We start from the raw sequence: 27597 nt of genomic DNA, 5'->3' as shown, positions 1-27597 counted from the left end.
GAGACCAGCCTGACCAACATGGCAAAATGCCATGTCTACTAAAAATACAAAAAATTAGCCAGGCGTGGTGCATGCCTGTAATCTCAGCTACTTGGGAGGCTGAGGCACAAGAATTGCTTGAACCGGGTAGGTGGAGGTTGCAGTGAATCGAGATCTTGCCACTGCACTCCAGCCTGGGCAACAGAGTGAGACTCCGTCTCAAAAAATAAATAAGTAAAATTGAGATGCTACTGAAGGGTGTTCAGCAGGCAAGGAATGTGGAGACAGTGATGTTTTAGGAAGAGTGCCTGAGGGGACTTTTTGGGTGTAATCCCACACCTTCATGCCAACCAGACACACCCACAAGCCAGTTGCCAGTTGGCCCATAAAAGGACGCTTTTACCCCCACAAATGTTGATGGCAGCCATGTAACCTTTCTCCACTTTAAACCTGCTGTCTTGCCCAAGGCAGCTTCAGTGACCCAAGCAGCGGAAGGGAAGTTTGGGATTTAGTGAGTAATTAATTTTAATAAATGGTGGTCTTAAAAATCCCATAGTTATTCTATAAAATTCTATTTTAGTTAAAAAATTATTGGTGTCCCTTGGCTGATATTTTTTAAATGTCTGAACCAGATCTTTACGGGTCCTAAGGGCTCCCTGGTCTTATGAATTCAGTCTTCTTAGACAATATCTTCCACAGTCATCCATCTCAGGTCATTCCCACAACCAGTCACCCCAAAGGACAAACTAAGCATGAACGGTTCTTTCTTTCTTTTCTATATGATGTGGAGGGGGGGAGTCTTTTGGGTGGTTTAATCAAAAACAGGATAATTCCAAATTTATTTTTGTTATCTGAACTAAGCCCATGGTATTTGGAAATGAAGATGTTAGAAATATCTAGAAAATAGACTATAGAGTTCTGGGTGCAGGGAGGGGATAGGAGAGAGGAGAATGTTGAGGATCATTCTGGTGGATTTGGTGTTAGTGATTGGACGGGTAGCATCACTGAGAAGGAAAGAAGAAGAGGAGGATCAAGGCCATCACCGTAACTTTACATGGTCCAGTGCAAAATAAAAATGCAAGATCTTGTTGAGGCTAGGCATGGTGGCTTATGCCTGTAATCCCAGCACTTTGGGACGCCAAGGTAGGAAGAACACTTGAGCCCGTGAGTTCAAGACCAGGCTGGGCAACATAGTGAGACCCTGTGTCTGTTAAAAAAAATTTTTTTTTTAAATTTTTTCTGTAAAAGACCCCTTGCTGGAAATGCAGGAAAAACTCTTTTCCATTTCTTCTGTGACCGCTCTCTTTCAGCTTGTCATGGTGGTCTTCACTTCCTATTTAAAGTTGTCCTCCCTTGGACACAGATATTCATAAGGTGAGTCCGACCCTCACAGACTCCTGGGGCCCATACCTCATGATTGGGCACAGGGCTAGCAGGTTCCCAGCTTCTACCAGCCAGGTACCAATGTTCCTATAAGTCGAGCCAGGCATCTCTCCTTCCCAGGTGCCTGTAGTCCCAACCCACAGAAGATGGGTGGCTGTCAAGAGTATTGCTACTTCTGTGCCAGGCCAATGTGAGGTGCCTGGATAGTGGCGGGCAACAGGCTTTCCCTTGCTTAACTGCCCCCTGAATGTACCATGGCACCTCCAGCCTGGGACTGCATGGTCACTGCTATGCCTTGCCCTGAGATACCACAGTGTACGTGGGCCCAACCCATGCCCAGGACTCCAGCCCAGGTGATGCAGAAGGTGGCAGCAGTCACAGAGGATGGGAAGGGGAGACCTGTGGTGCCAGGGAGCAGGAGAGGTGGGCTGAGAGCCTGTCCCAGATGTACAGGGATGGTATGTCAACTGAAGCTCCAAGCATGCAGCACACTCTCCATTGTCCCATAGGACTTCACTGACAAAACACACATTCAAAGATAACATTATTAAGCATTTCAAAACAGCTATCAAAGGGCATTAAACGTCAGGCATGGGGACTTTCTGAGCACAGGGTGTGACTCAACAACTGTGCAGTGTGGCTACACTGTTGCACAGCTGTTGCTATGTTCTGAATATTTGTGTTCCCCTATAATTCATATGTTGAAACCCTAATTCTCCGTGTGACTGTGTTTGGAGATAGGGCTTTTAGGAGGTAATTAAGGTGAAATGAGGTCATAAGGGTAGATCCTAATCCAATAAGACTTGTGTCCCTATAGGAAGAGAGAGAGGCCAGGCTCAGTGGCTCACACCTGTAATCTCAGCACTTTGGGAGGCTGAGGCAGGTGGATCACTTGAGGTCAGGAGTTCGAGACCAGCCTGGCCAACATGGTGAAACCCTGTCTCTACTAAAAATACAAAAATTAGCCAGGCATGGTGGCACACGCTTATAATCCCAGCTACTCAGGAGGCTGATGCAGGAGAGAGTTGCTTGAATACAGGAGGCAGAGGTTTCAGTGAGCCAAGATCGCACCACTGCACTCCAGCTTGGATGACAGAAAATGAAGAGAGGGAGAGACAGTAAACTACACTTTCTCAACGAGCATGCATCGAGGAAAGGCCTTGTGAGCACACACGAGAAGGCAGCCGTCTGCAAGCCAGAAAGAGAGCCCTCATCAGAACATGCAGACGCCCTGATCTCAGACTTCCAGGCTCCAGAATTGTGAGAACATAAATTTCTGTTGTTTAAGTCACTCAGTCTATGGCATTTTGTTCTGGCAGCCTGAGCCATCTAATGCACCTGTGGAGCCAGACCTGGGAGCAGGAAGATCATGAATTCCATTATGAACCTATTAAGTTAGGGGATCTAAGTGACATTCAACTGGGAATTCCTCGTATACAAAATAATAGATCCAGTGGCCATGAGGGAAGCTAGAAATACCAGTTTGGGAGCCATTAATATACAAATAGTAATTAGATCCATGGGAGTGGATGAGATCACCCAAGCATGGTGTTTGAAGTGAGAAGAGAGTGAAGTTAGAAACCAAAGTGGGGGTGCCAACATTTAGAAGGTGGCTGAAAGACAAAGAGTAGGAAAGATCAAAAAGAAAGGAGGAAATCCAAGAGTACAGCATGGTATTCTGGAAACCAAAGAAAGGTAGACTATAGTCAGCTTGTTAAACACTGTTAGCAAGTCAAGCAAGACAAAGATTGGAGAATGCCTGGTGGATCTGGCCACGAGGAGGTCTTGGGAAGGTAATCTGGTTTGCAGAGTGAAACTAGAAGCCAAACTGGGATGAGGTGAGGAGTGTAAGGGTGAGAGGCAGCATGGGGAAGCCCTATGTCAATGGGGCTGTATCAGATCCACCCACAAGCTGTAAAGGTTGAGATTCCTGGGCTCTTCGTGAAGGGACTATGATTTGGTAGCTCTGGGATGAGACCCAAGAATCTGTTGTTGTTGTATTTTTCCTTTTCCGAGCTCTAGATGATTTTGATGCCCTGGCAGGTTTGGGAACTACTGAGAGAATGCAAATAACATGAACTGCATTCAGAGAGACTTGATTCTGTCACATTTTAGCTGTTTGAACCAGAATGAGACACTTCAATCTCTGAGCTTCAGGTACCTAATTCACACACAAAACAGTGATAGTCTTGCTTTGTGTTATTGATTTGAAGATTGGAGTATATATATAATCTGGCGCAGAGTAAATATTTAGTAAATAGCGGCCAGTGCTACCAACAGTGGATAGAGTGAATACAGACTTTCTCTCAATAAAGAGGTTGGCCAGGAGGGGCAGGAGAAAGTAGGATCAATCCTTACAGTACTACAGCTCAAAGAGGGACAGTATTTTGTCTTGTCTTGATTTTTGTAAGATAGCAGAGATGTTAGCACGTCTGTAAGCTGGGACACGAGGGCGAAGTAGGGTACGATGAGCCCGTATCTCTGAGTTGACAGGAGGAACTGCCACGAAAGAACAGATGGAAGGATAAGCTTTGGGCAGAAGAAATGCCTTGGGAAGTTAGTTGGTGTGAGGGCAGGACATTCAGGGGTTTCACTCCTAATAATTCCATTTTTTTTCTGTGACGTGGGAGGCAGTGTCATATACCAAGAGGGGTAGGAATCTTGAGTGTAGGCACAGGTCTGGAGAGAAAGTGTTGGGAGTGTGAGGAATGAGAGAGCTGGATGACAAAAGATACACAGATAGGGTAACAAGGGTGCCAAGGGCTTAGTTTAGATTAGAGGCCACCAATTTCTTCTTTGCTTCTCTCTATAATATCTGTGCCGCCTTTAGCTAGCCTCCATATTTGTTTGGAAACAACAGATACACCACTGATATGTGCTGAATGTCTGCTCCAGGCACTGCACTAAACATTTTTCACGTGTTATCTCACTTAATCCTTACAACAGTCGCACCATGTAGGTACCATCCATGTATAGACGATGAGCTGAGGCTTAGAGAAGTTCATTAATTTGCCCAAGGTTACACAGCTAAGTAGTTGCACAGAAGGATCTCTATTTCAGATCTGACTCCAGAGTTTTTGTTCTTAACTGTGGCACACCACACATTAATTGGGATTAGATTTTGTTGGCACACATAATGGAAAATAAAAACGTGGATCAGAGAAGATACAGGTTTATTCTTTTTCTTTTCTTTTCTTTTCTTTTTTTTTTTTTTTTGAGACTGAGTCTTTTTCTGTCGCCCAGGCTGGAGTGCAGTGGTGTGATTTTGCCTCATTGTAACCTCCGTCTCCTGGGTTTAAGTGACTCTCCTGCCTCAACCTCCCGAGTAGCTGGGACTACAGACGCCTGGCTAATTTTTGTATTTTTAGTAGAGACAGGGTTCCACCATGTTGGCCAGGCTGGTCTTGAACTCCTGACCTCAGGTGATCCATCCACTTCGGCCTTCCAAAGGGCTGGGATTACAGGCATGAGCCACTGCACCTGGCCAGGTTTATTCTTTTTCATGTAATGGAAACTCAGAGGCAGGGAGCTCACGACTGGGATGGCAGCTCCACAATCATCAGGTTTCCAGGCCTTTTCTATCTTTCTGGTCCACATCTTTAACATGTGACTTCCATTCGCAAGGTTGCTTCATTGCCCAAATGGCTCTTGGAGTTCCAAACCTTACATCCACATTCCAGAAAGCAAGAAGGTACAAGAAGCGAAAGGGGGCCTATCAGGGCCTGCCCTCCATTTGAAGAACTTGCCTGCAAGTCCTACCCAATTACTTCTGCGTACATCTCACTGATGTAAGATCTTCTCCATAGATACAGGAGAAACAGGAGTATGTCATCTTAAGGGCACATTTTGCTATCCATAACATAATTGAGTTTTGTTAGTAAGGAAGGAGAAAGAAGATATTGGGTGGCAACTAGCATTGTTTGCCATACAATGAGTCTCACATATACTTGAAACCATAGGGGGAAATCTGTTAATTCTCATTTCATTAATATGCAAGCCAAGTAGTTCTTGCTAAACTTTCCAGACCCACTAAGAAGCAGGTGTGCTTGGCTGGGCACGGTGGCTCACACCTCTAATCCCAGCACTTTGGGAGGCCAAGGCGGGGAGATCACCTGAAGTCTGGAGTTCGAGACCAGCCTGAACAACATGGAGAAACCATATCTCTATTAAAAATACAAAATTAGCCAGGTGTGCTGGCACATGCTTGTAATCCCAGCTACTTGGGAGGCTGAGACAGGAGAATCGCTTGAACTCGGGAGGCGGAGATTGTGGTGAGCCGAGATTGCGCCATTGCATTGTAGCCTGGGCAACAAGAGCGAAACTCCGTCTCTAAATACATAAAGCAGGCATGCTTTCTCAGTAGCAGATTCATACTAGAATGCTTCAATAATGTCTTAATGTGAAGGCGTAATTATTACATAAATTAGAGACATTCTAGCACCTAGTGAGAGAGGATCGAACACAAATTGACTTAACCTTAAAACAAACTGGCTTAAACCTTGATTAGGCTAGCTGGTGAAGCCCAGTGGGCCTTGGAGGTATTTTGGGCAGAATGACTCCTGATAAAAGTTGAGGCTAGGCCAGGCACGGTGGCTCATACCTGTAATCCCAGCACTTTGGGAGGCCGAGGTGGGTGGATCACTTGAGGTGAGGAGTTTGAGACCAGCCTGGCCAACATGGTAAAACCCCGTCTCTACTAAAAATACAAAAATTAGCCGGGCATGGTGGTACATGCCTGTAAAATCCCAGCTACTCAGGAGGCTGAGGCAGGAGAATTGTTTGAACCCAGGAGGTGGAGGTTGCAGTGAGCCGAGATCATGTCATTGCACTCCAGCCTGGGCGACAGAGCCAGACTCCGTTTTAAAAAAAAAAGTCGGCCGGGCGCGGTGGCTCAAGCCTGTAATCCCAGCACTTTGGGAGGCCGAGACGGGCGGATCACGAGGTCAGGAGATCGAGACCATCCTGGCTAACACGGTGAAACCCCGTCTCTACTAAAAAATACAAAAAAAAAATAGCCGGGCGAGGTGGCGGGCGTCTGTAGTCCCAGCTACTCGGGAGGCTGAGGCAGGAGAATGGCGTAAACCCGGGAGGCGGAGCTTGCAGTGAGCTGAGATCCGGCCACTGCACTCCAGCCTGGGCGACAGAGCGAGACTCCGTCTCAAAAAAAAAAAAAAAAGTCAAGGCCACATGTTTCTTCGCCACATCCACAGAAAAAGAATAAGTCTGTTTTTCCAGTGATCTCCCTTAAGTGCAAGGAAGAAACTTTCCAGCAACCTTCGGTGCAACTTTTCGTCAGTTACTTGAGCCAAAATGCCCCTTCTTTTTAAATTAGATTAAATGTTATTTTACTTAGAGACAGGGTCTCACTCAGTCGCCAAGGCTGGAGTGCAACATTGCAATCAGCTCACTGCAGCCTTGAACTCCTTGACTCAAATAATCCTCCTGTTTCAGCCTCCTGAGTAGCTGGGACCACAGGCACCATGCTCAGCTAATAGGATGCCCCTTCTCAAACAAGGTATGGTACAAAAGATAAGAACAGCTGTAGACTAATAGGGCCACCCTGCTTTAGGTCATTTCAGTTTCCCCAACCATATTGCTGCTAGACAGAGATGAAGGACAATGTTATCTATAGCATTTTCCACCCTCCAAACATAGTAGAAGACATTTTCGTATTCCTGTGTTCTCATCATGAAATATAATGTATTACAATGTTCTTGATTTCTTTGTTTGGTAGGTTTTTTTGTTTGTTTGTCTTGTTTTTAAGACAAGTCTGGCTCTGTTGCCCTGGCTGGAGTCCATGTGATCTCAGCTCACTGCAACCTCCACCTCCTGGGTTCCAGTGATACTCCTACCTCTGCCTCCCTGGTAGCTGGGATTACAGGTGCATGCCACCACGCCCGGCTACTTTTTGTATTTTTACTAGAGATGGGTTTCACCATGTTGGCCGGGCTGGTCTCGAACTCCTGACTCCAGGTGATCTGCCCGCTTCAGTCTCCCAAAGTGCTGGGATTACAGGCGTGAGCCACCTCGCCCAGCCTAATGTTCTTGACAAATGGTTGAAAATGTTATTTATTGCTCATGGATGGGAGTATCTTAAAAACGGTAAAAATGGAATTTGTCAAATACAAATGAGAAAATGGAAAGAAATGGAAAAAGATAGTAAAGCTACATAAATTCACAGCCTTACTGTTGTGATTAGCAAGAGTTTCATTTTTCCCTACATGGGAATATTGATACTTTTCAAAGAAAAATGTTAAGGTATGTGGTTAATTCTTACATCCTTTATAGGTTTTTAAATATTTTTGGATTCACCTTTTACTGAATTTTGTGAAAGAATCTAGAGACAGAAAGAACTCCATCTCGAACCTAAGAGCAGGAAAAGTTATTAGGTTTCTGTAGCTTCTGGTTTCCATGGTAGAGGGGCTTCTGGTAGAGCAGAAATCCCCCTTTTCCTCTACCCGACTCTACCTTTCTTCTCTGGGAGTGGGAGTAGCTTATCTAAATGGTCAGTTGCAGATAAGGAATTGGGAAGATACATCCAGTGTGAAAATCTATTATTACTAACTGTATTTTTCACTCTATTTACATTTATTATTACTGATATGATGGAATTTATTTCTTTATCTGCAAAAAGAACATAAATTTAGTTTTTAAACATAAAACCATTCCATATTTTGCCCTTTACTAGTTTTAAAGATATGCACTAAAATTTGTTTCTTTTAGTAGTTACCCTTGGAATTTACACCACCTACCTTAATAAAACCTAATGATAATTCATGTCTTTAGCTTTACACCAAATTATCCTTTAATTCCAGCCACCCGCTTCTAGGGTTGCATTGCCATTGGGTCTAACCAGGCATATCCTTTTCTTTTTAATTTTAAAGACTTTATTATTTTTTTAGAGCAGTTTTAGGTTCACAGCAAAATCAAGATGAAAGTATAGGCCAGGTGTGGTGGCTCATGCCTCTAGTCCCAGCACTTTGGGAGGCCGAGAAGGGCGGATCACTTGAGGTCAGGAGTTCAAGACCAGCCTGGCCGATATGGTGAAACTCTATCTCTACTAAAAATACAAAAATTAGCCCGACATGGTGGCAGGCGCCTGTAGTCCCAGCTACTCAGGAGGCTGAGGCAGCAGAATCACTTGAACCCAGGAGGCGGAGGTTGCAATGAGCCAAGATCATACCACTACACTCCGGCCTGGGCAACAGAGTGAGACCATGTCTCAAAAAAAGAAAAAGAAAAAAAAAAGAGGAAAATACAGAGGTTCTCCATATACTCCTGCCCCTACATGCGTACAGCCTCCCCCATTATAAACATCCCCCACCAGAGCAATACCCCTGCTATAACCCATGAACCTACATTGACACATCATTTTCACCCAAAGCCCATAGTTTGCATTAGGGTTTACTCTTGGTATTGTATATTCTATGGGTTTGGATAAATGTATAATGACATGTGTCCACCATTGTAGTATCATACAGGGTATTTTTCACTGCCCTACGTGTTCCACGTAGTCACCCTTCCCTCTCTGCTAACCCCTGACAGCCACTGATCTTTTTATTGTCACCATAATTTTGCCTCTTCCAGGATGTTGTATGGTTGGAATAATGCAATATGTAGACTTTTCAGATTGGTTTATTTCACTTAGCAATCTGCATTTAAGGTTTCTTCATGTCTTTTCATGACGTGATCGCTCATTTATTTTGACTGCTGAACAAGATTCCATTGTTTGGATGTGACACAGTTTATCTGTTGAGCTACGAAAGTGCTCTTGCTGTTCTTTTTAGCCCACAAATTAGACATTATTACTGCTTTCTAACCACCAGTGTTTGCTTAGAATGACCCACATTTCAGATCTTTTTTCCAGGAATACTTTCTTTCCTTGTGAAATATATCCTTTGTAAATTCTTAGTAGAAAGCAAATGGCTTTTTATTTATCCTTCTTGGCATTTATAAGAATTTCTGAATCTGTGAATTACTGTCTTTCATCAGTTATAAAAAATTCTCAGCAACTATTACTTTAATGTTGCCTCTCCCTCATTCTGTTACCTTCTCCGAGAACTTGTAGGACATGTATGGCAACTTCTCACTTTACAGGTACATATCTTTTTTTTTTTTTTTTATGGAGTCTCGCTCTGTCACCCAGGCTAGAGTTCAGTGGCGCAATCTTGTCTCACTGCAAACTCCACCTCCCAGGTTCAGGTGATTCTCCTGCCTCAGCTTCCCAAGCAACTGCAATTACAGGTGCCTGACACCACACTTGGCTAATTTTTGTATTTTTAGTAGAGATGGGGTTTCACCATGTTGGCTAGACTGGTCTAGAGCTCCTGACCTCAAGTGATCCTCAAGTGATCCACCGTCTTGGCCACCCAAAATGCTGGGATTACAGGTGTGAGCCACCACACTGGCCTACAAGCACTTACCTAATGAGTGGCTAGGTTTGTTAAGGCTGCTATAACAAAAACAGCTTAGAGTGGGTGGCTTATCAACAACAGAAACATATTTCTCACAGGTCTGGAGGCTGGGAAGTCCAAGATCAAGGTGCTAGCATGGTCAGGTTCTGGTGAGGGCCCCTTTCTTGGTTCACAGATGGCTGTGTTCTTGCTGTTTCTCAGGGAAGAAGTGGGATGGGCTCTCTCTGGGGCCTCTTTTTAAAAGGCACTAATCTCATCGTGTGCCCTTAAGACTTAATCACCTCTCAAAGGCTCTACCTCCTAATACCATCACCTTGCGGATTGAGATTTTGACATACGAATTGCTGGGGAACATGAACATGCAGACCATAGCGAGCAGTCTCTCACAGTCTGTTTCTTGTTTCTGACCTACAGTCTTTGAAATCCCTACAAATTTACCCTTTAGTTCAGTATTTAAACTTTTCCAGTATGCTGTTTAACTTTTCTGGTTTTTTTTCAACATTCTACTATGATAATTTTCAAAATAAGGATAAATTGAAAAAATATTACATTAAACTCTCATATACCCACCATCTATATTTTACAACTAATATTTTACTGTCCTTGTTTTATTACATATCTTTCCACTGTTGACCCCTCTATGCATAATCTCTACATTGTGCACACCAAAGTAAGTTGCAGCATCAGTGGATTTACTCCTGAATCTCCCATTTAGTTTTCATTTTAGATTTACATAATTTCCATTTCTAAAAGGTCCATTTACTCCTCTTTCATATATATTCAGTCATTTCTGATGGTCTCTTGATCATCACTTCTCTTTCCAATTCCTTTCATTTCTTAAACATCTTAGAGATATTTACTTTATAGTCTATATCTGAAGTTCTCAGATTTGGCAATTAAAAATATAGAATGGGCCAGGCATGGTGGCTCATGCCTATATTCCCAGCACTTTGGGAGGCTGAGGCAGGTGGATTGCTTGAGGTCAGGAGTTTGAGACCAGCCTGGCCAACATAGTGAAACATCGCCTCTACTAAGAATACAAAACTTAGCCAAGTATGGTGGTGCATGCCTGTAATCCCTACTCAAGAGGCTAAGGCATAAGAATCGCTTGAACTGGGGAGGTAGAGACTGCAGTGAGCCGAGACTGGGTCACTGCACTCCAGCCTGGGCAACAGAGCGAGATCCTGTCTCAAAAAAAATAAACAAATAAAAATTAAAAAAATAAAAAAACAGAACATAGGCCAGGTGTGGTGGCACAGGGCTGTAATCCCAGTGCTTTCAGAGGCTGGGGTGGGAGTATCACTTGAGCCAGGGAGGTCAAGTTTCCAGTGAGCCATGGTCCCACCACTGGACTCCAGCCTGGGCAACAGAGTAAGATCCTGTCTCAAAAAATACATAACTTTTTAAAAAATAATAAAAACACAAATACAGAATACCAAATTAAATTTGAATTTCAGGTAATTAACAAATAATGTTTTAGTATAAGTTTGTCCAAAATATTGTGTGGGACATACTTAGGCTAAACATTTATTCATTGCTTATCTGAAATTCAAAGTTAGCTGGGAACCAATATTTTATTTGGATATTATCTGTTAACTCCATATCTGAAGGCTCTATAGGGCTGATTGGTTTGTATTGCTGAATCTTACTCACGAAAACCTGTTTCCTTGTGTATTTTGTGATTTGGAGGTTGCTAGCTCATCTTTTTCAAAATTTCTCTTTCACACTTCTTTCATGCCTAGATAGAGGGTACATTCCTCCACGGAGCTGCATCTGCTTCTTCCAGGTGTCTGGGGCATTGCAGATCTGGTCCACCTCTTTTTATTTTTTTCAAGACAGAGTCTCACTCTGTTGCCCAGTCTAGAGTGCAGTGGTACGATCGTGGCTCACTATAGCCTCAACCTCCTGGGCTCCAGTGATCCTCCCACCTCAGCTCCCAGAGTAGCTAGGACTACGGGCACATGCCATCACAGCCAGTTAATTTTTGTATTTTTAGTAGAGACGGGTTTTACCATGTTGCCCAGGCTGGTCTCAAACTTTTCAGCTCAAGCGATCTGCCCACCTTGCCTTGGCCTCACAAAGTGCTGGGATTACAGGTGTGAGCCACAGCACCTGACCTCTCATTGTTTTTTTTGTTTTTTTTTTTTTTGAGACAGAGTCTCACTCTGTCACTCAGGTTAGAGTACAGTGGCGTGATCTCAGCTCACTGCAAACTCTGCCTCCTGGGTTCAAGTGATTCTCATGTCTCAGCCTCCTGAGTAGCTGGGACTACAGACATGTGCCATCACACCCAGGTAATTTTTGTATTTTTAGTAGAGACGGGGTTTCACCATGTTGGCTAGGCTGATCTTGAACTCCTGACCTCAAGTGATCCACCCGCCTTGGCCTCCCAAAGTGCTGGGATTATAGGTGTGAGCCACACACCTGGCCTGAGGACTAATTCTGGCTTTCAAATTTTATCATTTAAGAATACACTTCATTAGGCTATAGCTGCCATAGATAGTGATTCCTCAGATGGATACGGGCAAAGCAAATTGAAGACCTTCTGGAAAGAATTCACCATTCTAGATGCCATTAAGAACATTTGTGATTCATGAGAAGAGATCAAAATATCAGCATTAACAGGAGTTTGGAAGAAGTCAACCCTCACGGATGACTTTGAGGGGTTCATGACTTCAACAGAGGAAGTAACTGTGGATGTGGTGGAAATAGCAAGAGAAGTAGAATTAGAAGTGGAGTCTACAGATGCAACTGAATTGCTGCAATCGTGTGATCAAACTTGAAACAGATGAAGAGTTGCTTCTTATGGATGAACAAAGAAAGTGGTTTCTGGAGATAGAATCTACTCCTGGTGAAGATGCTGTGAACATTGTTGAAATGACAACAAAGGATTTAGTATATTACACAAATTAATAATTAAAGCAGCAGCAGGCTTTGAGAGGATCAGCTCTAATTTTGAAAGTTCTCCTGTGGGTAAAATGCTATCAGACAGCGTCACAGGCTACAGAGAAATCTTTAGCTCAAGAGGAGTCAATCTATGTGGCAAACTCCATTGTTGTCTTATTCTAATAAATTGCCACAGCCCCCTCAACCTTAAGTACCCATCACCACGATCAGCCAGCAGACCCTCCACCAGCAAAATCATTACAACCCACTGAAAGCTCAGATGATTGTCACATTTTTAAGCAATAAAGTATTTTTAAATTAAAGTATGGGCCGGGTGCAGTGGCTCACACTTGTATTCCCAGCACTTTGGGATGCTGAGGTGGGCAGATCACCTGAGGTCAGGAGTTTGAGACCAGCCTGGCCAACACAGTGAAACCCCATCTCTACTAAAAATACAAAAATTAGCCGGGACTGGTGGTGGGCGCCTGTAATCCCAGCTACTCGAGATGCTGAGGCAGGAGAATCGTTTGTACCTGGGAGGCAGAGGTTGCAGTGAGCCGAGATTGTGCCATTGCACTCCAGCCTGGGCGACAGAGTGAGACTTTGTCTTAAAATAAATAAATAAATAAAATAAATAAACTATGTATTTTTTTAGACATAATGCTATTGCACACTCAATAGACTACATTATAGTGTAAACATAGCATTTATATGGACTGGGAAACCAAAATAATTTTTTGTGACTTGTTGTATTGTGATAATTTGGTTGATTGAGGTAATTTGGAACTGAACCCACAGTATTTCGGAGGTCTGCTGGTACTGCTGCCACAGGGCAGAGGCTGTGGGTCGCTATGGAGCAACTTCAGTGTTACTCCCTGCCCTCCATGGACTTCTGTGCTGCTTTGCTCCTGGCATCAAAGAAATTCCACCTGCATTCTTCAGATGCATCCATTTATTTAAATGAGCGATTTTAAGATTTTGGTGGGATTTTTAGATCTTTTGTAGACCCTCTGGTTAGCCTTATTGCTGGCAACCTGTGTTCTTTATTCATCAGATGGTCTTTTGATTTTATAAAGAGTTGTTTCCGGAGTTGTTAAATATGGAGATCTATCCAGGCAGACCCTATCTGATTGCTAACATCTATAAGAAAAAATAAGCAGAATTCCTTTCACAATTCTATCTTACCTTGAGAAGTTAATCTTTTTTCTGGGTGTGCCACATGGTAGAAAAGTAAATCAATTAAAGTAGCCACATTAAAAAGAAACAAAAAACCAACCAAGACAGTGCAACTGGAATGACCAGCTTCACCAGTTCAGTCACACACACAAAGTCACATCCCTGTAGTATTCAAAGTAATCTACCTTACCGGAGAGAGAACTGGAGACCCTGATCACTCCACTAGTGATCCCCATTTCCATTGCTACAGAGCCCACTCCCTACCCTGGGGTTCCTCAGGTACAGGCTCTTTATTTCTTCTCCAGGCACCCTGCCCCTGCTAGTCACACTCTCCCGCATGGCCTGGATGCCTGCATCAGGAGGCGTGGCATGACAACGTTCCTGTTTACCCTGCTACCCTCATCATCCAGTCTGGGTTTTGGTTCAGATTCCCATTCCCTCATAACAAGCAACTGCCTGTAGACACTTGAGATCTTTTCCTGATAGAGGACCCCCAGGCAGGCCTGGAATAATCTAATAACATTGTACCTCAAGACAGGAGGAATGTGTGCATGAGAGTCTCAATCCTGTAATGCCCTGGAGAAATTGGGACCATATGCAAAATTTCCTTTTCACTTCACAGCATAGCAAGGAGTATTGGGAATGGCAGCCTTTATCCAATCATTTAAAAATGGTCACGCTACATCCTTATTCCAGGGTAATAAGGGGTTAATTAAGAAGCACCACTCGAGGCCCTGAGCGGGTAGCTCACACCTGTAATCCCAGCACTTTGGGTGGCCAGGGCGGGTGGATCACTTGAGGTCAGGAGTTTGAGACCCTGTGTCTACTAAAAATAAAAATAAAAAAATTAGCCAGGCATGGTGGCACACACCAGTAATCTCAGCTACTTGGGAGGCTAAGCCACAAGAATCACTTGAACCCAGGAGGCAGAGGTTGCAGTGAGCTGAGATCATACCACTGCACTCCAGCCTGGGTAACAGAGCAAGACAATCAAAAAAAAAAAAAAAAAAAAAAAACACTCAAATGATTGCATTGTCTCAGAAAAAAAATTTACTCCCAAGATGAGGTGCCTTATGATCTCCAGCACTAGATGTAAAAACAAATGGAAACTTGTATTTATGTATTTATTTATTTTTAATTTTAATTTTTTGAAAAGAAAAAGAATGATCTTAAATCAATAACATCACTTTCCAGCTTAATAACCTGGGGGGGGGGGCGGGAAGAACAAACTAAACCCAAAGCAAGCAGAAAGAAGGAGAAAATGAAGGCTAGAGTGGGAATAAATGAAATAGAGGATAGAAAAATAACAGAAAATACAGCCTGGGTAACGTGGTGAGATCCAATTTCTAAAAAAATTAGCTGGGCTTGGTGGCACATACCTGTAGTCCCAGCTATTTGGGAGGCTGGGGTGGGAGGATTGCTTGAACCCAGGAGGTAGAGCCTGCAGTGAGTGGAGATTGCACCTCTGTAGTTCAGCCTGGGTGACAAAGTGAGACACTGTCTTAAAAAAAAAGAAAGAGGCCAGGCAAGGTGGCTCACGCCTGTAATCCCAGCCCTTCGGGAGGCTGAGGCACGTGGGATCACCTGAGGTCAGGAGTTTGAGACCAGCCTAGCTAACATAGTGAAACCCCGTTCCTACTAAAAATACAAAAAATTAGCTGGGTATGGTGGTGCGCGCCTGTAATCCTAGCTACTCGGGGGGCTGAGGCAGAAGAATCGCTTGAACCCGGAAGGTAGAGTTTGCAGTGAGCCAAGATCACGCCACTGCACTCTAGCAGCTTGGCAACAAAAGTGAAACTCCATCTCAAACAAAACAAAAAAAAAAAAAAAAGAAAGAAAGAAAGGAAGGAAGGAAGGAAGGAAGGAAGGAAGGAAAGAAGGAAGGAGAAAAGAAAAGAAAAAAAAAAACGAAACCAAAAGTTGTTTCTCTTCAAAAGATCAGCAAAATTGATAAGCCTTCAGTTAGACCAAGGAATTAAAAAGAGACAGAAAACTTAAACTCCTAATTTTTAAAAAAATTTTTAAATTTATTTTTATTTTTTATCTTTTTTGAGACGGAGTTTTACTCTTGTCGCCCGGGCTGGAGTGCAATGGCACGATCTTGGCTTACTGCAACCTCCACCTCCCAGATTCAAGCCATTCTCCTGCCTCAGCCTTCTGATTAGCTGGGATTACAGACGCAGTTGGCTAAATTACCGGCTAATTTTTGTATTTTCAGTAGAGATGGGATTCCACCATGTCGGCCAGGCTGGTATCAAACTCCTGACCTCAGGTGATCTGCCTGCATCGGCCTCCCAAAGTGCTGGGATTACAGGTGTGAGTCACTGTGCCCAGCCTCAAACTACTAAAATTAGAACTGAAAAAGGGGACATCATTCCAACCGACAGGAGAAACAAAGGATTAAAAGGGAATACCATGAACAACTGTATGTCAACAAATTAGACAATTTGGATGAAATGGACACATTTCTAGAAAGACACAAAGTACAAAAACTGCATCAAGAAAAACCAGAAGATCTGAATAGGCCTATAACAAGTTAAAAAATTGAATTAGTAACTTTAAAACTTCCCGCAAAGAAAAACTCGGGCACAGGCGACCGCACTGGTGAATTCTACCAAACACTTAAATAAGAATCATACCAATTATTTATAAACAATTCCAAAAAGCAGAAGAGGAAGTAGCTTCCCAGTTCACTCAATGAGAACAGTACTACTCTGATTCCAAAACCAGATGAAGATATACAAGGAAAAAAACCCTACAGACCAATAGCGGTTATGAATATAGATGTAAAAATCCTCAACAAAACACTAGCAAGCTAAACGCAGAAACATATAAAAAGGATTATACATCATGACCACGTGGGAACTATCCTGGGAATGCTAGGTTGATTTAAGATCTAAGAGTCAATTATTGGAATATTACAAATTAATAGAATCAAGGGCAAAAACCACTTGATCATTTCAATAAATGCAGACAAAGCAAGTGACAAAATCTGACACCTTTTCATGATAAAAATGCTTAAAAAAAAAGGATAGAAAAGTCTTCCTCAACCTGATAATGGATAGAAGGAAGCTATAAAAACCCAATGGTGGCCAGGCGCAGTGGCTCATGGTTGTAATCTCAGCACATTGGGAGGCCAAGGCGGGTGGATTACCTGAGGTCAGGAGTTTGAGACCAGCCTGGCCAACCTGGTGAAACCCTGTCTCTATTAAAAATACAAAAATTAGCCAGGCATGGTGGCATGTGCCTCTAATCCCAGCTACTGCTACTCAGGAGGCTGAAGCAAGAGAATTGCTTGAACTTGGGAGGTGGAGGTTGCAGTGAGCCAAGATTGCACCACTGCACTCCAGCCTGGGTGACAGAGTAAGACTGAGTCTCAGAAAACAAAAACAGCCAGGTGCAGTGGCTCACGCCTGTAATCCCAGGACTTTGGGAGGCCGAGGCAGGCAGATCACAGGTCAGGAATTTGAGATCAGCCTGGCCAACATGGTGAAACTCCATCTCTACTAAAAATACAAAACTTAGCCAGGCGTGGTGGCAGGCGCCTGTAATTCCAGCTACTTGGGAGGCTGAGGCAGGACAATCGCTTGAGCCTGGGAGGTGGAGGTTGCAGTGAGCCGAGATTGCACTATTGCACTCCAGCCTGGGAGACAAGAGCAAGTCTTCGTCTCAAAAAAAAAAAAACAAAAAACAAACAAACAAACAACAACAACAACAACAAACCCCAGTGGTAAAAGACCAAATGTTTTCCCCTAAGACTGGCAAGAAGACAAGGATGTCCGCTCTAGCCACTTCTCTTTAACATTGTACTGGAGGTTCTAGCCATGCAAATTAGGCAAGACAAGGAAATAAAATGTATCTAACTTGGAAAAGAAAAGTAAAACTATTTCTATTTACAGATGACATGGTCTCGTATAGAGAAAATTCTAAGGAGTCCACGAAAATCATTAGCCCTAATAACCAAGTTCAGCAAGTTTGCAGGATACAAGATCAATAACAAAAATCAACTATTTTTATACATTAGCGATTAACATTCTAAATATGAAATTAAGAAGTCAGTTCCGGCTGGGCTTGGTGGCTCATGCCTGTAATCCCAGCACTTTGGGAAGCCGAGGCGGGTGCATCATGAGGTCAAGAGATCAAGACCATCCTGGCCAACATGGTGAAATCCCATCTCTACTAAAAATACAAAAATTAGCCGGGCATGGTGGCACGCGCCTGTAATCCCAGCTATTTGAGAGGCTGAGGCAGGAGAATTGTTTGAACCCAGGAGGCGGAGGTTGCAGTGAGCCAAGATCGGCCACTGCACTCTGGCCTAGTGACAGAGCAAGACTCCGTCAAAAAAAAAAAAAAAGAAGTTAATTCCGTTTATAATGGCATTAAAAAGAATAAAATCCTTAGGTATAAATTTAACAACAGAGGTGTAAGACTTGTACATGCAGAACTATAAAATGTTGAAAGAAATTTAATAAGATCTCAATAGGCTGGGCGTGTGGCTTGTGTCTGTAATCCCAGCATTTCAGGAGGCAAAGGTGGGCGGATCACTTGAGGTCAGGAGTTTGAGACCAGCCTGGCCAACATGGTGAAACCCCATCTCTACTAAAAGTACAAAAAAATTAGCCTGGTGTGGTGGCGGGCACCTGTAATCCCAGCTACTTGGGAGGCTGAGGCAGGAGAATCACTTGAACCTGGGAGAGAGAGGTTGCAGTGAGCTGAGATCACGCCATTGCACTCCAGCCTGGGCGACAGAGTGAGACTGTCTTGAAAAAAAGAAAGAAAGAAAGAAAGAAAGAAAGAAAGAAAGAAAGAAAGAAAGAAAGAAAGAAAGAAAGAAAGAAAGAAAGAAAGAAAGAAGGAAAAGATCACAATAAATGAGAAGACCTCACATGTTCATGGATGGGAAAATTTAATATTGTTAAGATGGCAATACTCCCCAAAGTGGTCTACAGATTCAGTGCAATCTCTACATCGAAAAATTCCAGCTGGCTTTTTTGCAGAAATGTACAAACTGACCCTAAAATTCTCATGGAATTCAAGGGACCCAGAAGAGCCAAGACCACTTGTAAAAAGAACAAAGGAGCCAGGCGCGGTTCACAGCTATAGTCTCAGCTATTTGGGAGGCTGAGGCTGGGGGACTGCTTGAGACTAAGAGTTTGAGGCCAGCTATGTCTTTACAAAAGAAGGAAGGAAGGAAGGAAGGAAGGAAGGAAGGAAGGAAGGAAGGGAGGGAGGGAGGGAGGGAGGGAGGGAAGGGGGAGGGAGGGAGGGAGGGGGAGGGATGGAGGGAAGAAGGAAGGAGAGAGAAAGAGAAAGAAAGAAAAATAAGACACAATTTACAAATTCAACATGTGTTATAAGGCTTCAATAATCAAGATGGTGAGGTATTGGCACACAGGCAGGCATGTAGATCTATGAAACAGAAATAAACCTTTACATTTATGGTAAATTGATTTTGGAAAACGGTCTCAAAACTATTTAACAGGGAAATAATAGTGTATTCAACAAATTGTACTAGAAAAACTAGGTATCCTCATGCAAAAGAATGAAGCTAGATCTCTATTTCACACTGTACACAAGACATAACTCAAAATGGATCAAAGACCTAAATGAGAGCTTACTATAAAACTGTTATAAGAGGCTGGGTATAGTGGCTCATGCCTGTAATCCCAGCACTTTGGGAGGCCGAGGCTGGTGGATCACCTGAGGTCAAAACTTTGAGACCAGCCTGACCAATATGGTGAAACCCCGTCTCTACTAAAATTACAAAAAAATAAGCTAGGCGTGGTGGTGTGCACCTGTAGTCCCAGCTACTCGGGGGGCTGAGGCAGGAGAATCACTTGAACCCAGGAGAAGGAGGTTGCAGTGAGTTGAGATCACGCCACTGCACTCCAGCCTGGGCGACAGAGCAAGACTCTGTCTCAAAAAACAAACAAACAAAAAAACACTGTTATAAGAAAACAGGAATAAATCGTCATGACCTTCAGTTGGGCAATGGTTTCTTACCTATGACTTCGAAAACACAAGCAATACAAGAAAAAAATAATTTGGACTTCATGAGAATTAAAAACTTGTGTTGCAAATGATTCCATCAAGAAAGCAAAAAGATGCCGGGCATGGTGGCTCACACCTGTAATCCCAGAACTTTGGGAGGCTGGGGCGGGCAGATCACGAAGTCAGCAGTTTGAGACCAGCCTGGCCAAGATGGTGAAACCCCGTCTCTACTAAAAATACAAAAATTAGTTGGGCATGGTGGTGGGCGCCTGTAATCCCAGCTACTCGGGAGGCTGAGGCGGTAGAATCGCTTGAACCCGGGAGGCGGAGGTTGCAGTGAGCTGAGATCGTGCCATTGCACTCCAGCCTGGGTGACAGAGCAAGACTCTATCTCAAAAAAAGAAGAAGAAAAAAAAATCTCAGCAATAAAAAGACAACCCAATTTAAAATGGGCAAATGATTTGATTAGACTTTTCTCTAAAGAAGATACCTAATGGTAAATGAGCACATGAAAAGATGCTCGGCCTCACTAATCATTAGTGAAATCAACACTACAACAAGAGTCTGCTTTACACCCACTAGGATGACTATAATCAAAAATATGAACACATTTTAAGGATGTGGAGAAATAGCAATCCTCAGAGCTTGTTGCTGGGAGTGTAAAATAGCGTAGACTCTTTGAAAAACAATTTGGTAATTCCTTAAAAATTTAAACATAGAGTTACACATAACCCAACAATTTCACTCCTAGGTATATACCCAAGAGAAATGAAAACATACATCCACATATAAACTTGTATTCAGATGAATGTCTGTAGCAGCATTATTCATGATTGCCCCAAACTGGGAACAACATAATGTCCATCAACATGTGTTGATGGCTAAATAAAATGTGGTATAACCATACAGTGGAATATTATTCAGCTGCAAAAACAAAAAAAATACTGCCTGGGTCCAGTAGCTCATGCCAGTAATCCCAGGACTTTAGGAGGCTGGGGTGGGAGGATCACTTGAGCCCAGGAGTTCAAGTCCAGCCTGGGCAACATGGTGAGGACCAATCTTTTCAAAAAATTAAAAAATTAGCCAGGTGTGGTGGTACAGCTACTTGGAAGGCTGAAGTGGGAGGATTATGTAAGCCCAAGAGGTCGAGGCTGCAGTGAGCTGTGATTGCACCACTGTACTCCAGCCTGGGCAACAGAGTGAGATCCCGTCTCCAAAAGAAAGAAAGAAAGAAGGAAAGAAAAAAGAAATAAAGTACTGATACCTGCTACATGCTACAATACAAATGAACTTTGAAACCATTATGCTAAGTGAAAGAATTGAGTCACAAAAAACACACATTGTATTCTGTATGATGCAATTTATGTGAAATGTCCAGAATAGGCAAATCTAGAGAGGTAAAGTTAGATGAATGCTTGTTAAGAGCCGGGTGTGTGGGTTGGAGGGGTAAAAGGGAGATAGGGAGTAATAGCTGATAGGCATGGTTTTTTTTTTTTTAGGGAGAATGAAAATATTCTAAAGTTATATCGGGGTGATAGCTGCACAACCCTGTGAACTTAGTAAAAAGCATTGAGCTGTAGGTTTTAAATGAGTCAATTTTATGGTATGTGACTTATAACTCAGAAGGTTGTTTCTTAAAAAAATAACTTCATCAATGAGGGGCAAGTAGAAGTCACATACCTCCAGAGGAAACAGAAAAGAAACTGCAAACTTTTCTGTGACATAAATGGTCTGTATCCTTCAAAAGTGCCAGTATCATGAAGGACAAACAATGGTTGGGGAAATTTGCTAGATTAGGGACACGCCACATGTGATCCTGGACTGGATCTTAGAGAGAAAAATGTCTTAAAGGATATATTTGGGACAATTAACAAAATCAGAATGTAGATTATAGATGAGATTAAAGTATTGTGTCAATGTCAAATTTTCTGAACTTCATAACTGTACTATGGTTAGGTAAGAAAATATCTTGTTTTTTTCTCTTCTTTTTTGAGACAGGGGTCTCACTCTGTTACCCAGGCTGGAGTTCAGTGGCTCAATCTTGGCTCACTGCTCACTGGAGATAACGTGAGCTCCTGGGCACAAGTGATCCTCCCATATCAGCCTCCCAAGTAGCTAGGATGACAGGTGTGCACCACCACACCTGGCTAATTTTTATTTTTTGTAGAGCTGGGGTCTCCTATGTTGCCCAGGCTCTTGAACTCCAAGCCTCAAGCGATCCTCCTGTCTCAGCTCCCAAAACGTTGGGATTATAGGAGTGAGCCACTGTGCCTGGCCAATATCTTTGTTATAAAGAAGAAACCCTAAAGTCAGAGGCATGATGTCTGCAATCTACTCTACCATGGAGAGAGTAAAAATCAACACAAAAGGAATATATACATGTTTACATCAAATTATTATATCTTACTATATACACACATAAACTTATGTGTATATATGTACATAAAACAATATAAAACATGTAACCAAATATAATATACATACACACACACGTATACACAGAGAGAATTATGACAAACAGATAAACTTCAAAAAAATCTTTGGATAAAAGATACACAAAATTTTCTCTAAATTATTCTTGTAACTTTCCCACATGTTTGAAGTAATTACAAAATAAAAAGGATTTATAATATAAGTCTATGGGGGCCAGGTGTGGAGGCTCACATCTGTATTCCCAGCATTTAGGGAGGCTGAGGGGGAGGATTGCTTGAGTCCAGGAGTTTGAGACCAGTCTGGGAAACATAGCAAGACCCTGTCTCTGTAAAACTTTAAAAATTGGCCCGGCACGGTGGCTCATGCCTGTAATCCCAGCACTTTGGGAGGTCGAGGTGCGGGGTTGGGGGGGATCACGACGTCAGGAGTTTTCGACCAGCCTGGCCAACATTGTGAAACCCCCATCTCTACTAAAAATACAAAAATTAGCCAAGTCTGGTGGCGGGCGTCACGTAATCACAGCTACTTGGGAGGCTGAGGCAGGAGAATCGCTTGAAACCAGGAGGCGGAGTTTGTGGTGAGCTGAGATCGCACCATTGCACTCCAACCTGGGCGACAGAGCGAGACGCTGTCTCAATAAAAAACAAAAAACAAAAAACAAACAAACAAAAACTTTAAAAATTAGCTAGGTGTGGTGGTGTACACCTCTGGTTCCAGCTACTCCAGAGGCTGAGGCAGGAGGATCCCTTGAGCCCGGGGGTGAGCTGCAGCTAGCTATGATCACACCACTGTAGTCCAGCCTAAGTGACAGGGGAAGGCCTCAAAAAGCCTGAGTCCAACTTTAAAGAGTTTCCTCTTTTATTTAAAACAAAAAAACAAACAAACAAACAAACAAACACACAGCGCTTCCCTTACCGTGCTTGCTGAGCTCCCGCGCCCGCGGAGCTCGCGCCAGGCTCCTGGGAAAGGACGGGGCGTGTTACTCGGGAGCAGCTGCTCCAGTGCTCCTCCAGGCCCCGATCGGGCTAAGCCGGCGGCCTCCCTCCCTTCACCTTTCCTCTCTTGGCGGGACCCTGCGGCGGGCGAGTGACTGCGACCACGCCTGAAAGGCGACTCTTCTGATTCAAGATGACCAATGATTCAAGAAGAACCTCTTCCCAAGAAAGTTCGACTGAGTGAAACAGACTTCAAAGTTATGGCAAGAGATGAGTTAATTCTAAGATGGAAACAATATGAAGCATATGTACAAGCTTTGGAGGGCAAGTACACAGAGCTTAACTCTAATGATGTAACTAGCCTAACAGAGTCTGAAGAAAAACTAAAGCAACAACAGCAGGGTCTGCACGCGGGGAAAACATCCTGGTAATGCGACTAACAACCAAGGAACAACAGATGCAAGAGTGTACTACTCAAATCCAGTACCTCAAGCAAGTCCAGCAGCTGAGCCTTGCCCAGCTGAGATCAACAATGGTAGACCCAGCGATCAAACTTGGTTTTCCTAAAAATGAAAGGTGAACTGGAATAGACTAAAGATAAACTGGAACAAGCCCAAAATGAACTGAGTGCCTGGAATTTTACGCCTGATAGAGGCCTGATGGCGTCAGACTATTCCGAAGAAGTGGCCACCTCTGAAAAATTCCCCTTCTAGAACATGTAGACACTTGAGAAATGCTTCTGTTTGAAGAATATAGAGGGAGAAACAGAAGTCTTAAGTCTGTGGCACACTGTGTCTTCAGACTGTTTGAAGGAATGAAAACCTAGAGATTTTAAATCATGAATTGAACATGTAAAATTCCAGTCAAATGTAAAAATGGAATATGCATCGCTCTTAACCTTGAGCATAGTGACTTAGAGACACTGTGTATCAGTTTTGCCAATAAGACTGGACTTCATTATTGCTGTTGAACTTCTCGGTCAAAACTCAAATGAGGTGAATTTTGCCCTTAAAGGGTTTATTTGCTGAGAACCAACTTTTAATAGTCACGAGAGAATCAAATAATAGATGTCAGTATAAGGAGCGCATATATTTAACCATTTAGTTTGGGGCTCTATATTACTTGCTTGAGCCTTAATCAATGTGATTTTATTCAATGGTTTGTTCTTTGAATGGTTGCAAAAACTGTAGATTATCTTACTGAGGACTGTACAAACATGAAGGTGTGGTATGAAACTTCAGGTTGAAACTGTTTGAAGCATTATAAACATTCATGTCACAACTAGATTGTATAAGGATATTAGCTGTGATGAGACTCACTGCATTATTTTTTTAGTGAATTTTATGAAATCCCCATTCCATTCAACAGGCACATGTTTAAAAGAGCATTGTCGTTGGTGTTAATGGGGGAATGTGTTCCTTCATTGTATTTGGCCCTTTTGTATTGCACTCTTGATATTAAATTAAATGTGCCTTGAAATAAACAAACACACACAAAAAATTTTTACAACAAATATGACAAGGGGTTAATAGGTATTAAGTCTTTTTTTTTTTTTTCCTTTTGAGATGGAGTCTTACTCTGTCACCCAGGCTGGAGTGCAGTGGCTCCATCTGGGCTGACCGAAACCTCCACCTCCCGGGTTTAAGCGATTCTCCTGCCTCAGCCTCCAGAGTAGCTGGGATTACAGGCCTGAGCCACCACACCTGGCCCAATAGGTATGATTTCTGTCGTTATGATCTCATGTGGCACAGTGAAAGATGCAGGTACCTGAAGATCAAAGAGGGCTTCTCACATTGTATGGGCTAAGTTCCCCCAACTCTCCTTGTTTGCCTTACTTCCAAGAAAAGGGCAGTTCCGTGGGCTCTGCATGGTTTCTGGCCTTGACCCTAGCTGACTGCACAGAGAAAATCAGACCGCACAGAGAAAATCTTCTCCAAATGGAGCCTCCATCACCTGATTCACCTCTTTACGACCCCATATCTGGTGGATAAGGCTATTCTGGTTTGGCTTTTTTTGGACTATGGTGTAGGATTTTAGATTTATTCAAGTGATTTTTTTTAAACTATAAAATGTAACAAACACATGAGTATTTAAAAATATATATGTTCATTTTTGGGGATAACAATAATATAAACACCCATGTTCCATCCATCAGGCTACGAAATAGAGTAGTATCCCCCTCTCTCTGCCCCAAATCATCCCTTCCTTCCCCCTCCGCTCCTGACTTTTGTGATAACCATTCCTTTGCTTCTCTTCCTGGTCTTGATCCCCAACATGTATTTCCCTAAACAATACACTGTTCAACTCTGCCTGTTTTGAACTTTGTATAAATGGATCTTGTTGTAATGGTTTTTTTTTTTTTTCCTGCGACTTACTTATTTCACTCAATGTTATGTTTTTGATGAATTTTCCCTATTAAGGATATCTTGTTAAAATCTGCCTATTGAATTTAAAAAATAAATACTAATTCTGGATGGAGGTTCAATAGATGTTTGTTAAATTCTCTGCATTTCTAGGATTTTTCCTGCAAGTTAAATTACATTAAATTTAAAAGTGCATGCTTGGGTCTGCCTTTCAAAAAATTTTCTAGGCCGGGTGCAGTGGCTCACGCCTGTAATCCCAGTACTTTGGGAGGCCAAGGCAGCTGGATCATGAGGTCAGGAGTTCGAGACCAGCCTGGCCAAGATGGTGAAACCCCGTCTCTACTAAAAATACAAAAATTAGCTGGGCATGGTGGTAGGCGCCTGTAATCCCAGCTACTCAGGAGGCTGAGGCAGCAGAATTGCTTGAACCCGGGAGGCGGAGGTTGCAGTGAGCCGAGATGGCGCCACTGTACTCCAGCCTGGGTGACAGACCAAGACTCTGTCTCAAATAATAATAATAATGATAATAATAATAATAAACTTTCTAGAGTCATGGATGAGGATGATTTGTCAATGTGTATGGCTGATAATCATGTTTTTCTGGGCTTTTATACCTGACTACTTTTATGACCTTGAGCTATTTTAATCATGGATCAGTTGCTAGCCTTGTGGACCATTGGCTATATACTTAAACATTCTTTTATTTTTCTCTCTCTCTTTAAAGTAGGGAATAGGATTCACCCCGTCATTTTGTTGTGACATAACATTCTTTGAGGGAAGTTACTGATATTGGAAATCAGATTTAAAGAATCTAACAATTTTAAGATACATCATTTATTTAACACGTTCAGCTTTCTGAGAAAAAAAGAAGGAAAGGAGGGAGAGAGGGGGGAAAGAAAGAAAAAAGAAGAAAATGAAAAAAAGACCACCACAATGAATTTACAAATCCTCCCAAAGTGCATCATAGTATCAAGAAAACACAGTAATTGGCCAGGTGTGGTGGCTCACGCCTGTAATCCCAGCACTTCGGGAAGCCAAGGTGGGCGGATCATGAGGTCAAGAGATCAAGACCATCCTGGCAACATGGTGAAACCCCGTCTCTACTAAAAATACAAAAATTAGCTGGGCGTGGTGGCACGCGCCTGTAATCCCAGCTACTCGGGAGGCTGAGGTAGGAGAATCACTTGAACCTGGGAGGTGGAGGATGCAGTGAGCTGAGATCTTGTCACTGTACTCCAGCCTGGGTGACAGAGCAAGAGTCCATCTCAAAAAAAAAAAAAAGAAAAAAAGAAAATATAGTAATTAACGCCTTCTGCCAGGATCACCGTCTTGGCCTGACTCCTTTTCTAACATGCCAAAGGACAGAAGAAGCCCTCTTTCCGGACCCTTCTGTTTCTCATAGAGAGGCTCAGCCTCTATCCTACGTGACTGGGAGAGTGGGTAGTTGCTAAGAACTTGGTAAAGTGGTAGAAATACAGTTAGACCAAGACAAGGGATTAATACAGTAGATTAAGCACATGCATCCCATTTTGTTCCCTTCTGAACTTTTACTAAAACAAGAATAAGAATATGCTTTTTTCTGTTGTTTTTTGAGACAAGGTCTCACTTTGTTGCTGAGGCTAGGGTACTGCGGCGCAATCATAACTCACTGCAGCCTTGAACTCCTGGGCTCGAGCAATCCTCCTCCCTCAGTCTGCCAAGTAGTGGGACTACAGGTGTGCATCACCATACCTGGCTATTTATTTTTAATTTTTTTGTAGAAATGGGGTCTCATTATGTTGCCCAGGCTGGTCTTAAACTCTTGGCTTCAAGTGATCCTCCCACCTTGGCCTCTCAGAATGCTGGGATGACAGGCATGAGTCAGCATTCCTGGCCAAAACAATACTTTTTAAAAAGATGTAACAATAGTGAAGAGAATAGGAATGGAGGCAAAAACTTTGACAACTAGAAAGCAGATGTTCATGTGGTTCCGACTTTGAAGACTTCAGGGAGCTGGATTCTCAAGACTGTAGTAAAGGAAGCTCACAAGTAGTTAAA

General features: G+C 42.9%; 1 pseudogene; it reads left to right on the top strand.

Moving 5' to 3' along the window:
* The first annotated feature begins 23343 nt into the window (after positions 1-23343).
* LOC703907 (pre-mRNA-splicing regulator WTAP pseudogene) lies at positions 23344-23945 on the top strand (annotated as a pseudogene).
* The last annotated feature ends 3652 nt before the right edge of the window (positions 23946-27597 follow it).

The sequence above is a fragment of the Macaca mulatta genome, chromosome 8 (genome assembly GCF_049350105.2).
Source record: "Macaca mulatta isolate MMU2019108-1 chromosome 8, T2T-MMU8v2.0, whole genome shotgun sequence".
NCBI classification, from domain to species: Eukaryota; Metazoa; Chordata; class Mammalia; order Primates; family Cercopithecidae; genus Macaca; species Macaca mulatta.
Note: the sequence above shows the minus strand (reverse complement) of the source record. Positions and strands in the feature narration are given on the sequence as shown.